The sequence below is a fragment of the Mytilus trossulus genome, chromosome 12 (assembly GCF_036588685.1).
Source record: "Mytilus trossulus isolate FHL-02 chromosome 12, PNRI_Mtr1.1.1.hap1, whole genome shotgun sequence".
In the NCBI taxonomy this organism is placed as follows: Eukaryota; Metazoa; Mollusca; class Bivalvia; order Mytilida; family Mytilidae; genus Mytilus; species Mytilus trossulus.
This window is the reverse complement of record NC_086384.1, coordinates 12,714,282-12,727,034: the sequence shown is the minus strand read 5'-3', so window position 1 is coordinate 12,727,034 and position 12,753 is coordinate 12,714,282.

Here is a 12,753-nt window from a genome sequence, read left to right as displayed (position 1 = left end):
TGGGATTACAGGGACAGAAATAGCGATACAAACGCTCATATTAAGTCTATCAATTATCATGAAATACTACCATTCGACTTAGGTGATGTAATAGAAATCGGTGCGGGCCCGTTTACCCAATCCCAAAGTATATTAAGAAATAAAGCAGTTTCAAGTATCACTTTACTGGAACCAATGGCTTTTCATTATATTAATCACGTGGGTAACTGTTTCTATAAAACTGGCAGTTTCGAATCTTTACCAACAACAATATTATCAATACATGCAAACGAATTATTAAATCACACACGTAAATATGACACTGTTGTTATGATTAATGGGATAGAAAATGTATACGACGCATTGTCCATTCTGAATATTGCTGTAACTGTACTAAAAGAAAACGGTGTATTTATCTGGCATGAAAGGTTATGGGATGACTACCGAGGTATTACGAATTCTCCAGACGACCGCGAGTTTCATATTCATCCAATACGGATTAAGTCGTTAGTTGCAAAACAAGTGATGACAATGTTTGAAGAGCTGTTTCTCTCTTGGGATACGAATTCACGTACATTGAAAAATGAAGGTGTGTATTTCATTGGCCAAAAACTTGGCAAAGAAATGAAAAGTAATATACCAGAACAACCTGCTTGCTTTGAAAAAAATACAGGCAAACAAACTATTATATTCTTCATATCAAACTCAAACTATACATTTTTGACTGAGGAGATAAAGATGGCTGATCAATCAGTGAATACTCAAAGAATCATACTCATTCAAACAGAGAGCATGAACAAAAATATGTCGGACACTTTCAGATTTACAAAAGTTCAGATACTAATTTCACATCAGCATTTACCGAATTGGGAATCCGAAATAATTCATTACACATCACCCTGTGCTCGTATTAACCCGCGTTTAACTATCGCTTTATTGAATAGTTTTGATACCGTGTGTGTTGGAACAAACGCTGCAGTGACACTAGTTCTGATGGGGTTTTCAACAAAACGCTTGCCTAATTATGCTATAATTTTGCAAGCGTACGCTAAAATGAACATCATAAATCAAATAATACTTATATGGAATAATAAGAATGAACCCTTTTTAAATCTCCATTACGATATACCGATAACGTTTATCACACCCGAAGAGAACTCGATGAACAATCGTTTCAATGTATCGGAATACCTACATACCGATGCTGTATTAATCGTCGATGACGATGTTCTATTAAACGAAGCCTTGATATCGTTGATGTTATATCGATGGATTGAAAATATGGATAGACTGTTGGGATTGGATGGTCGGTTTGTTCTTCCGGGTAACAAATATTCTGGTTATGGCCGCCGTCATCGTGATTTGCCTCTTGTAATTGGCAAAACGATGTTATTCCACCGGAAGTACGTGGAACAATATATGAACGACCAAGTTCTTGTAGAGTGGAATCGAGCCAGGTTTTGTGAAGATATTTCAATGAATGCTTTGATTTTTAATGCTACAAAACTTAAGCCTCTAATTGTGCAAATGAATGACCATTGTTATCGAACAAATTTACCAGAAGTAGATGGACTGTCAATAGCAATTCCTGCCAACAGATGGATAGAAAAACGATCCATATGTGTACAATGGGTTTCTGAGTACTTCGATATAAAATTTTGAAAACTTGTTCAAAAATAATTGTTAATAGACATTTTAACAAATAAATGTTTTAATTGGAAAATTGCGAATTTACCTTTAGTTATAAACTAGTATTGTCCTTCAATAATTTTCTGCTTTTTACACATTTTGACTTTAATGGAGAGTTGTCTTAATGGCACTCATACCGCATCTCTTTAATATTTCTATTTGTGACAGTATAGTATACTTTCACCCTACGTTTTTTTTTCTTTGTTATAAATTTAATCTCCTTTAAAAAAATATTCTACACATGTATCCTGAATATTAAGTAATAATGTATATTAATATAAGAATTAGGCGACGTTTATAATCATAGTTCTACGTACGATCTTCAACAATTAACTAAATTTAATACCGTAAGTTGATTCAGACATACAGGCGAATCTGGTGTGCTTCAGGTTACACCTCAGGCCAGAATTTATTTGCAAGGTTTTTAAAGCCCAATAGCCCAAATTGTATACAATAAGCTATTGTTGGAATGGTTACTTTGAACAGAATTAAATCGAATAATTATAGGTTTTAAAAGCTAGATATTTGAATCATGAATGACGTATGAAATCAATAAACAATAATTAAAATGGCGTAAGACATAATGGAACAATGAAGCAGTAAACCAAAATACATCATAGTCATCTAAAGCGCAATGATGTGGTTAATTTACTATAATTTCTGTGTCGTGTTGGTCTCTTGTGGAGAGTTGTCTCATTGGCAATCATACTACATCTTCTTTTATATATATACTGCTGAGTGTGTTACTAGTGATGTGTGGATGCAGTAGAAATGCCAAGTCAAAGGGCAGTAACTAAAATTAGACATAATAAAAGAGTAGTAAATTGTAAGCTTACTCAGTTTGTTTAGATGTTTCCCAATTCTTTTCAAAACATTTAATTGCCTTGCAGCCTTTTTACAAATATTTGAAATGTGTAAATTAAAGTTTAATTTCAATCGGAACTCCAAGAAGTTTCACCTCATCCTCACATTATATAGAAATACCATTCAAGTCAAACACAATCTTTTTATCAGGTATTTTTTTTTGCCAAGAGAGATAGCTTGAAATTTCTCTGGGTTGGCCTGCATTTTATTGGAAGAAAACCACTGTATTAAATAATTGCTGTCTTCCTCAAGAGCAGAAATTACATCTTGTAAGGAATTTCCAGACTTTGACAAAGTATTGTCATCAGCATAGTTATATAAAGAACAATTTTTTACAAAAAAGAACAAATCGTTAATAAAATATTAAATAGGATGGGTCCAAGGATAGAACCTTGTAGTACCCCTTTAAATATGTCAAGCATACCACTTAAATTTTGGTTTACTTTCACACATTGTTTTCTTTTTGTTAAATAACTATATAACATATCAAGTGAGTATTTGGATAGACCATAAGCTTTTAGTTTCAGTAGCAGTAAGTCATGGGGTAGACAGTCAAATGCTTTGGACAAGTCCATCAGGATAGCTGCAAGGTATTTATTTTGATCTAAGGCTACTTTCCAATCTTCAATCACTCTTAATAAAGTTGACTGACATCCAAAACCAGATCTAAAAGCTGCCAAAAAAGGACTGAAGATTTTATCAAAGTACTGTACTAATTGTACTTCTATGGCATTTTCAAAAATTTTAGAAATAGCCGGTAATACACTTACCGGTCTATAATTTCCTTTTTCTAAAACACTATTCTTTTTGTGAATAGGTGCAACTTGAGCTTCCTTAAGACGGTTTTAGTTAGTTTAGTTTAAACATATTTTATTTGTTAAAGTACAAATTGGATAAGACACAAGTCAAACAGACTTATGAAGTCTTCTCCATTTAACATTTATAGCAATATAATACAAAAATATATGTATGAGCATGCATGTAAAGAATGGTATATCTAATTTGGTAAATATATATATTAATATGGATCAAAAGACGGAAAATTGAAGATTGAAGAAAAAGAAAACAATAATAATACAGAAAAAATAAATAAAAAATAAAAATGAAAATAAAAATAAAAATATATTAATGAATAAATTATTTTGAAAACAGAGAAAAAAAAAAAAAAAAAAAAAAAAAAAAAAAAAAAAAAAACCCAATTAAAAAAAAATAAAAAGGACAAAAAAAAAAGGGAGAAAAAATCTTAGATGATGATGTGTGTGCGATCATGGTTTGCTACCTAGACAATTTGAAATCTTTCCGAACTTTTAATAAACTCAAAGACATTTTTGAAAATGTTTCGGTTTTGCTCTAAAGTAAGAAGACAACTACCCGAGGTAAGTAGTTCTATGTTAATTTTACAATCATTTGGAAGCCAGCGAAGACTTTCAAACATTTTATTTCGTATGTTTGAATATAAATATACATTTAAAAAAGAAATGATAGGAATCTTCCCGATTAACACCACAGCAGCAGGAAGGGTCAGAAATAATGTTGACCCTATATAGATCATAGTTTAAGGATGATGCAAAACATCGAAGTTGGGTGAGAATTATATTCAATTTTCGATTTCCAAATTCCTATTGCTTCGGAACAAAAATATTACTCTGAGGGTAACGGTTTTTTAGTTCAGTTTTAAATTTATTAATTGATTCCACATCACGAGTTGAATCATCAAGATTATTCCAAAGACGTATGGTTGATGGAATAAAAGAACCATTAGTTAATGCTAGTCTGCAGAATGGAATAATGATGTCATTTCCATTGCGTAGAGGATAAACCGTCATACTTTGTATTTTTGTGGGAATTAAATTTGACAAATATTCTGGAACATTATTATTTTTAATATTATAAAACATTTGGATTTTTCTTCTCTCTCTTCTTTCAGCTAATGTTTCCCATCCAAGTTCTTCATAAATAGCCCTTGAGCTTGTGAATATAGGTTAGCCCGTAACTATCCTAGCAGCTTGGAGCTGTAATTGCTCCAGTTTATTGACATAACCTACCCCAATATTATCCCAAACCTCACTTGCATACTCAAATAAAGGTCTTATAAAAACTAAATAGAGTTTTTCTAAATTTTTCCTGCTCAGTTTATATTTCAACTTCCTTAGCATATTTATATGTTTAGACGTGCTTGATATAATATTATCAACGTGGGCATTCCATTTAGCATCATTGCTAAATGTAACCCCTAAATGTTTATGCATATTTGTAATAGGTATATTTTTATCATTGAATATAAAGTTCATTTCTGGGGTTTCCACATTAGAAAATAACATAATTTCTGTTTTATCTGGATTAAAAGATATTAACCATTTTTTGGACCATTCGTTCAGCTGTTCTAGATCATGGTTTATCACAGTTTCTATCTGAAAAGCATCACGATCCGCACAGCTGAACGATGTGTCATCTGCAAAGAGTCTGCACAGTGAAATAAGTCTTTCTGCAATATCATTTATATATATTATAAAAAGTAATGGTCCAAGGACCGACCCTTGAGGAACTCCAGCTGAAATACTGCAAAGTTTTGAAGAAGATTGCTTGATAACCAACCTTTGTTTTCTATCACTTAAGTAGCTTCTAAACCATTTTAACAGATTTCCATTTATACCATAAGCCTTCATTTTATGTAATAAACCATCATGCCAAACTTTATCAAAGGCTCTAGAGAAATCGCAAAAAACGAAACAACTTATCTCTTTATTGTCAAGTGAGTTCAATATGCAATTATATATTTCTAACAGTTGGTGAACCGTTGAACATTTAGGAAGAAAACCCGATTGATACTCATAAATTAATTTAAATCTTTGTAAGTGGTTGTAAACATATTTATATACAACACGTTCCATGACTTTGCCTATGCAACTTATGAGTGATATAGGTCTATAATTTGAAGGTAATGAACTATCCCCCTTTTTAAATAAGGCTATAACATTTGCAATTTTCCAGCTGGAAGGATATTTGCACTGATGCAAGGATTTATTAAATATAATACATAATGGAATTGCAATTTTGTCGGGACAAATTTTAAGCATCTTATGACTAATGACATCCGGGCCGAACGCTTTTTTGGGATTTATAGTTTTTATGATATCAACAATTTCACTAGTACTAATCACTATATCATTCAATAAATTGTTAGTTTTTTTGTCGAAATCGGGTAATTGAGCATCAACATCTGCTAGCGATGAAATGAAACAAAAATACTTATTTAGAATGTCGCATTTCTCGTCGTTTCTATCGGCGAACTCCTCAAAACGATTATCATTAAGAATATTTTTAATGGGGGTATATTATTAGATCCTCTATTTGGCTTAATCAGCATCTTCATAATTTTCCAATAAGTCTTAGAATCTGAAGCGTTATCTAGTATTATATTTTCCAAGTTTTTCTCAAAATTTTCTTTCGCTTCCTTTTTCATATTGTTAACTTTATTCCTCTGTTTCTTATATTTAAATATCCGTTTCTTTTTTTAGATTTAATTGATTTTTTTCGTAATCTATCCCTTATTCGAATTGCTTTTCTGATATTAGTGTTAAACGAGGGGGGGGGCAAGGGGTTTAACTGTTATGCTGTTATGGGGCATTTTAATTCTTTGTTATCTGTTATTCTGAAAATATATTTACTGTTAGCTGTTATTGTCTAATTCTTTGTTAGCTGTTATAGGACTATTTTCTATTTTGTTATCTGTTATTGTGATAATCTATTTGCTGTTAACTGTTATTGAAAATTTGAATGTTAGCATTTCGACAGCCAATCTTCCGTAGAAATTGAAGATAATTGAAAATTTTGATTTGAATGGATAATAGTCTCATTTGCACGCTTACCACATCTTCTTTCAATGTATATCTATTGGGGTCTTTCTACTTGGGATACCGGGTGGCCCTGTATTTGCAGAAGAATTTCAGTAGCATACATCACATAAAAATATAAAATTAATTGGACCCAGGACCATTCCAGTATATATTATTATTATCCTTTGTAATAAATTCAATTGTCTGTGAACATGTAGCATTTTGTACAAAATAATTATAATTCACTTAGTACTTGACCAATAACTTATAGTATGGATTTTGTTATATAAAAAAAGCATTGATACACCCTATATAGATTTTTTTTATTCAATCACCACATTGTAATCTTTATGTTGTACTATTACACCACTATCCCTGATAAGGGGAGGATTGGACACCAACTAGCATGCTAAAGTTGACGCAGTCACATTCTGTATGTGCCTATTTTCAAGTCAGGAGGCTGGATTCAGTGGTTGTAGTTTGTTACTGTGTTACTAAGTTTCTCGTTCACTATTTTGTGGATAAATTAGACAGTTAGTTTTCTCTCAGAGTTTTCTCCTTTGAATTGTTAAATACATTACTAAGTGGTGTGGGTTTAATTTAATATGGTTTTGGGAATTATACAACATCTTTTTCTTTTAGCATTTATATTATAAGTGAAACTCCCTCTCTTTTCATTTACATGAACGAGAACCCTGACCACCATATTTTTAAAAGCTTTTTAACTGCTTCACATGGCGAAAATTGAAGCTCAGGAATCATTGATTCAAATACAGATGTGTCTTCAGTATAATTTTTTGACAAATAACCTTTTTAAAATCTACAGCTTCTCCAATGCTGTGCCCAAATTTTCCATATTCTATAATTTCACTTAATCAGCACAGCACGAGATGACCCAATAACCCGAACTCCTACGTCGTTCGGGTTATTGGGTCATCTTGTGCTGTGCAGATTAAATAACATATACCGACTTGCTTGGTCAATAACTATAACATAAGATACATCATTTGTGTTTCACTTGGTGTCATCCAAATTTTCACTAGGTCCGATTTCTATTATACTATCAGAATTGTCACTTGAGTCAATTTCTATTATCAGAATAACTATAACTGGCATGCATGTTTCGGTTACATGTCCTGTCTCCACTGATCTGGGTATTTTTTGTATTTTATAAGTAAGTTAAAAATATTCCTATACAGAGACATATGATACTTGTATTATATGTCTCTGCCCTATATCAAAAACAGAACCTTGTAATTTCGTTCAGAAAAAAATCAACATGCATACTATAACTTATTGTACAAGTTACGGAAAAAAATCAACCAAGGCAGAACTGCCTCAACGTCCAAAACGTTTTGTTTACACAAATTACAATTTTCTAGGTCCATACCACAAGTTATATACTAAGATCTACGAGTCATCTACTGGTTTGGTCCTGGACAGATTTATTTTCATATTTCATTTACTGTTATCTGTTATTATTATTATAGAGAGATTTTCTTTAAATGTCCTTCAAAGTTTGAAGTATAATATAATCACAGTTTAGTTTCACTTGTCCGGATAAATGACCATTTATAAAATTTTATTGACCATGTGCAAATTTAGCCAGTGGGGTTTATAATGTGAATAAACACTTCATTCAGATAACTGAATGACCATGTTACATAAACACCATGACACATGTTACTTTTAAGTGTATTGGGGTAGTTAAGACTTTTAATAAGGGTAATGCATCGGTCACTTCAAAGTTGCAAAAGTTAAGTACCGACATTTATGACTTCTACGGGACTATATAAACAAATTTGTTTATATAGTCCCGTAGAAATTATCCCATTATTCAAATAAAGTCATAAATGTTTCGGACTTTGGACATTGTAAAAAAATAATAGAGGCATCGTGGTCACTGATGTTATCAGGTACATTCAGTACATCAGAAAAAGAAAATTGTATAGCATCACTTAAAATGATTGGATCAAGTAACGTACTACTGTGATCAGTTACCCTTGTTGGTTTATTAATAACGTTTTTTAAATTAAATTGATGAATTATATCATATAACTTATTATTATTATACGAAAATAAATCTGAATTCAAGTCTCCAGAAATCACAATGTTTTCTGTATACTGATAACCAAGTTCTATAGCATGATTTAGCCGTGTCCAATATTCAACACCTGACCATTCCGGTCGATAAGTACAACATAATAAAAAAGTTTGACCTTTACCTCTGATCTCCACCCAGATAGTTTCGTCAATGTGGTTTTCGAGTACACCTTTTCTGGTGACTGACATATCATCTTTTGTATAAATGAGTAAGCCTCCTCCGGCGTTATTACGATCTTTACGGAATATATTTTGTGAAAATGAATCTATCATTAATTCTTCGTTATTTATGTTTGGATCTAAGTGCGTTTCAGTGACTGTTACAATATCAAACTCTTCTGCGAAATTTTGAATAAAATCAATCTTATTTCGTAAACTACGAATGTTAATATTGCATATTGATATGGAGTTATCAGTTTCACGAGAAAAATCGTTTTCATGTTCAATTGGACCAGGATTTTGTTCAACGCTTCCAATTATAAGGATAAAATGTAACACAAATAGAAGGAATAAAACATTTATGACGGTCAGGGAAGGTCGATGATGATAATGACAAATTAACAATATCAGTAAGGGGTTTTACAATAGCAGGTTTACTGCAGTGTTTGTTATTCTCGCTGAGTAGATGCAGTAGAATTTGTCCCAGTGCCTGTAGTGTATGACCTTATATTGAACAGATAGGATTTATTTACTTGCGAGAGAGCTGTCATATTCCACAATATTAATACAATTGAGAATGGAAATGGGGAATATGTAAAAAAAAAAAAAAAGAAGACATTATTCATGCTATAGCCCCATATTATTAGTACCCCATATATACATACTTTAATAAGATATTGAAAGATGTGGTGTGAGTGCCAATGAGACAACTCTACATCCAAATAACAATTAAAAAAACGAAAACCATTATAGATCAATGTACGGCCTTCAACACGCAGCCTTGGCTCACACCGAACAACAAGCTATAAAGGACCCCAAAATTACTAGTGTAAAACCATTCAAACTGGAAAACAAACTGTCTATAAATCTATATAAAAAAACGAGAAACGAGAAATAACACGTATAAATTACATAAACAAACGAGACAACTACTGTACATCAGATTCCTGACTTAGGACAGGTGCAAACATTTGCAGCGGGATTAAACGTTTTAATAATGGAATCAAACCTTCTCCCTTTTTCTGAAACAATAGCATATTAAAACATCACAACATAGAAAACCACACGATAAAATATCAATTGGCTGGCTTAACTCAATCAAAAAACGTAAATTGATACACTATGAACGAATAAATTTGATCGGCGATATCTGAATTTATGTTTTACCGTGGTTTTCTTATTAGTCTTAAGAGATGTTAAGATTTTATTCAAGTACATGTATGTGTCGTCGATCTAATGTTAACATCTGTCGAAAAGACGTATTTTGCATTACGAAAACTAATTACTATTTCTTCTAATGAATATTTTACGAAAGTAATTGCTAGGATATAGATATCAATAAGCAATTACATGTGGTCCGAGACCACAGTTATTTCGTAGTGCATTTTCTTTAGACAGTAAATGAAAATTAAAAAAATCCCACCTGCGCTTTCTAAATAATATTTTTACAGTGTGTTGTACTATTTTTGGGACAAATTAGCTTTCGAAATGCTAATTTTTAACCTTTTTTAGCTGGACCAAATCACTACTTGACAGGCAGTGACTTTTAAATGCATGACACATTTTTTTTACAGTGCAATTTCAATCCCCTACTTACTATATTAGGCATAAAACATGAAAAAATAAATTTGGAAGAGATTTAAAAAAAATGGTAAGTTACACACACTAGGGACTATATTTGTGGTTCTGCAATCCTGTTTAATTTTTTTGAAAATTAAAATCAAAGAATGAGATATCAGCAAAGATGGGAGTCGCATTACTTATACTCAGAAACAATGAAAGCAGGGCACTGCAGAGGGAACGAGTCTTCAGAGATAGGACAAGTATTATGGACAATTTAAATGACATCCCAGATACCGTTTAGATAGATGTAGTATTTTTGACTTGGTAGATATGCTTGCCCCTCATTTAGAGAGGCCAACACTTAGAAACTTCGCCATCCCTCTTTGCATCAAGTTTTGACAACTGTAAGGTACTATTCAAAAGGGGGGTCCTGTCCGAGATAGGAGACATCCATGGAATAAGCCGTTCTTCTGTTAGCAGGATAATATCCTCAGTAACAAATTCGTTGGTTTCCACACTTATGCACAAAATAAAATTCCCACTTGACCAGCCTTGTTTGAGAGAAATCAAGCAGGATTTTTATACTTTGTCTGGTATGTCCAATGTTGTTGGGGCAGTTGACGGTACGTTGATTCCCATAAGAAGACCAAGTGAGGATGTCTTTTGAGCAGATTTTCGTGCGTAGAAAAAATTTCTACAGCTTGAATGTGCAAGCTATTTGTAATGTCAAGATGAAGTACAACTGTATGTATACATTGTACAAGTCCTGGGTTTTTATATAAAATCAACTCTTCCAAAAATATATCCTTTATTATATGGAGACATGGATTAGATAAAGCTTGTAAATTAACGTGTATCTTCCGTTAGATAACCATATGATAAGACGGAAGATTATGTCTTTCAGCAATACTATACTGTCTTTCTTCTAGACTGGGAGTGCTATGGACTTACATGTATGGTGAATTATCTAGTATAAAAAACATATATATCTGGACTCAAACCATAATTTTATATCAAGTTATGTTAAAAAAAAATAGTTTACCAAATATTTCGATCCGTTACTTACTGTTGACGCTACATAAAGTATGGTGTCTTCTGTCACGTCCGCGTGTTTTAACAGGAAATGTTTGATTGTCAAACCAAATTTACGTTCTAAATATAAACACTGATGTGTATGATCCGGACCAAATATGGATATTTTGACAATACGTGTATGGTCATGACCATTTGAGTATGACTTATACAAGCGATTAAGAAAGGAGTACAACTGTACAAAAGTGTTTGTGTTGCTTATTCTCAGTTAGGTTTTACATGTATATGTTGGGTTTAAACAGATTACAAGATAGTGAACTTGTTTTGTCTCTTTGTCCTTTTCATTCTTTTTTCTTTTCTAGCTATAATTTGCGTTTTAGCAGTTTATATTTTTAGACTTATGAGTGTGAACAAGTTTGACCGTTTGGTATTCCTCGCCTCTCTATTTTACGGGGGACACATCAACGACTAACAGAATAAAGTGTCCGCTGCTACTGTAGTGCTTATTATAATAGTACGTATCATTTATAATGTAAGCCTAAGGGTCGAGGTAGATTAAGCTCCAAGAAGTAAAACAGGAACAAGGAAGTGTGCATATTTAAGATGCATATCAAAAGCGGTTAGTGATCTACATCTACATCGTTGAAATGCAAAGGGTCTAAGACCCATCACGCAAGTACTGCTTACATATGATCCTTTCCGTTACCGAGATTTTAGTATATCATAAGTGTAGGGAAATAAAACATTGACATAGAGTATAACCGAACAGGTACTTGACTGATTTCGCTTTACAAACATAGTGTTTGCATTCATCTGACAAATTATCAAAAGAACAATCTTTTTGTTACTAATTTGTTTGGTTTAATTCCATTAGTGTCTATTTAAAATATTCAGTGGTGTGAAAACATACTTTTGAACAATATTTGACCAGAGTGCCTTCTTTTTATTCTGCTCTAAATTGGGAGAGACTAGAGTGCTTAAAAAAAAATGAGAATAATGCTCTTGCACTCCCTCCACAATTACATCTTTAAAAAAGTGAGGTTTTCTCGGACTGATTTTTTTCCATAGTCAGGTGATCTCAGAATATTGTTGTACTTATTTTCGTCTGCTAATTTCTATGTTACATATATACCTCCAATGAAAAGAGTGCTGTTTTCGGGGATTCCCGTGCTAGCCTATATATAAATAGCGATTGCATGTATAGCGATAAAAAATTCCAAAGATTCTTCTGCGTACCGGCCACTGTTTGTGAAACGCACGTGGACGTCGTCGTTATGTAGGCGTGTATAATAGTTACACGCTAAAATTAACGTAAATAAAATTGAGAATGGAAATGGGGAATGTATCAAAGAGACAACAACCCGACCATAGAAAAAACAGCAGCGGAAGGTCACCAACAGGTCTTCAATGTAACGAGAAATTCCCGCACCCAGAGGTGTCCGCTTCAGCTGGCCCCTAAACAAATATATATACTAGTTCAGTGATACTGAACGCCATACTAATTTCCAAATTGTACACAAGAAACTAA